The following is a 2,736-nucleotide window of genomic DNA, read 5'->3' on the forward strand; positions in this document are numbered from 1 at the left end:
AATGGCAAGATATAGCATTATATTTGACCAAAACAGTAAAAGATAGGCATCACTTACAGTATCTCTAGATATCCTGCTTCTGCACAGTGTGCTTGACTGGTGTGCCTGAGCTTGTGTGTACATTTCTGACAAGGGAAAATCAAAGGAAACCCTTTATGTACAAATATTACCTCATTATTCTTTTTGTATTGAGGCCAGCGATACACAAGAATCACTCGTCTTAGCAACAGAGTATAAATTGGTTGGCTTCTTTTTTTTTTTAGCAAGACTTTAGTATCATTTATATGCTGTATATAAGATATTTTTGTAGCGAAAGAAGCCCAAACAGGAACGTAAAGGATTAAAGAAATGTTGTCTTGACTATGTTGTGCTATATGTATTTCCTGTGCATTTTTTTGATAAATTATTATGTTTGTTTTATGTTGAGGTTATTTCATTTGTGTAGATATATGCTATTTAAATAATTTATCTAGAAGCGTAGCCTCATATGGAAGCGTTTCTGTCTGTATAAACTTATTTGCACACTGACATGAGGATGTCTTTGTTTTTTTTGGTTTTTGTATGTGTCTTTTTTAATTATTAGTGAAGCTTTTCTATAAACTTTGTACTATAGTTTCTACCCAACGTGCTGTTTATACTCCTACCTGGTATTTTGTAATGTCAACTGAACAATAAACATTTCAGGAAAAAAGTATCTTGGTCGGTTGGTGTCTTTCTGGGCAAACAAACAGTTAAATAGTCAGTTGAATAGCTCAGGACCTAAAGTTTTTTTTTCTTTCAGTGATTTTTGAACTTCACATCTCCTTTGATTGAGGTCTTCTCCCTAGAAAAGCAAAGGGAGCCGAGCCATGCTGTGTCAAGCGACTGGAATCCATTAGTTCAATATAGTGAGGCCTTGGAGAAAGGGAGTATCCTTGAGTGTCAACAGCAGGAAAACTCAATATGAAGTAAAACTCTCTTAAATTGCACTTCCATGTAGATCTGATTACACATTACACAGGCATCTCCTTACACCTTCAAACAACAACACTCCATGTGAAAGACAGACATAAGGAATTCTGCCCTCTAGAGTGATAAATTCACTCTTTGGGGAAGTGAACTTAACTCATGGCTCTTACCAGTAAGAATGTGCATTGAAATTCCATAGTTTTCATAAAAATGTCTCAATAAAACTTGTCAAAGTAGATGAGGTCTCCATTGACTAGGCCTGCAGCTTGCTGACTGTTAATGCCGTTAAGACCCTGTACCTGTATATCATTGGCAAACAGTATTCAGACTGCTAATTGAGATCTTTCACAGGGCCAGAAAGAGCTGTAATCTAAGGCACCAGTGAGGGTCGTGCCAGAAAACCCAGACAGTCTCAGTATGCCGCAGGTCTCTTTACATTAGAAGTGACCTCATTCTTCCCACACTGAGCTCACTGTGTTTCCATTACCCCAAATGAGAAGTATATCTTCCCTTCTGAAAATATATGGTGTCAATTACATACATAGAATTTGTAAAACGGACATATTCTGCATATATATGAAATTATTAAAAATGTATGGAATTTGTGAAAAGTTTCCGTGCGCTCTTCTGGGTGTACATTGAGCTGAGTGCTGCAGGTTTCACTGATAGCAGGGTTCTCGCTGGGGTTTGACCTTGGAGGCTCACCTGGCCAACGTGTTTTCACTCCAGAGGAATGTGAGATAATTCCTGCCGTTTAGACGGGGTCAGAATGTGTGGGTGAGGTGAAGAGTGAGACGAACAGGCCTGTAGGTGTCCATTGCCAGAGAGAGGAAAGGCAGGACCTCTGGGCTGAGGTCAGCCAGGTGCAGACTATAGCTACTCACACTGTGCAAGCAGGAGCAAATAGGAACCATGTCAACAGCTTCACAAATCTCCCAAACAAACCAAATCATTCTCAAAGTGGCCATCTTTTGTCTGTGGAATCCCGTTTTTTTTAATGAAAATTAAGCTGGAAAGCGGTCACACAGGGTCCAATTTCAGAAGATCCTACTAATCGGACCCACTCTGAAGCAGATCACCTATCACCACCAGGAATGAAAGGAATGCCGGGAGCTAAACTGGAACTGGCTACGACTCCCGTGGAGCACACATCATCTGTCCTCATTAACAGCCACGTTGGATGCTTGACCACACATTACTAACAGAGACATACTATATAGGAGAGGCTTAAAGTTAATACAATATAGTATTCAGGCTTCACCCCACAGGTCCACTGCTATCAGCTGAGTGTTTATGTGCGCAGCAGAACATTCTGCGGCCACCGTACCCAGTTATTAGATTTAATGACAGCAATTTTCTGTTCTCATCTATGATACTTAGGTTAATACAAAGGGTGGCCCTGCTGCTCTGTTTCCTCAGCTATAAACACAAATAAAAACAATGGGACGCAATCCAGCTAAAACATGTTGAAAACATAGAGACCAATTAGGATAAACAGTTCTCATCCTCATTGGCTAAAAGTTAGAAGTACAGTTTTTCCAATACTGCGACAACAACATGTTCATAATCAGTTTATATTACTGTATACTACATAAATCTAAAAGCATTACAGTAAATTCTCTCACTCAGGAGATCAAAATGTCTTTTGTGTAAATATTCGGTAATTGAACATGTTTAGATCCAGTCATTTTTGTCTTACAACCCCCCCAGCAATGATGCATCTTTTGATAGACGTCCTGACAGCAGGGCTTCAGATGGATCGGGCCCATCGGAGTCTCTTTTAGCGTC

The sequence above is a fragment of the Enoplosus armatus genome, chromosome 15 (assembly GCF_043641665.1).
Source record: "Enoplosus armatus isolate fEnoArm2 chromosome 15, fEnoArm2.hap1, whole genome shotgun sequence".
NCBI lineage: Eukaryota > Metazoa > Chordata > Actinopteri > Centrarchiformes > Enoplosidae > Enoplosus > Enoplosus armatus.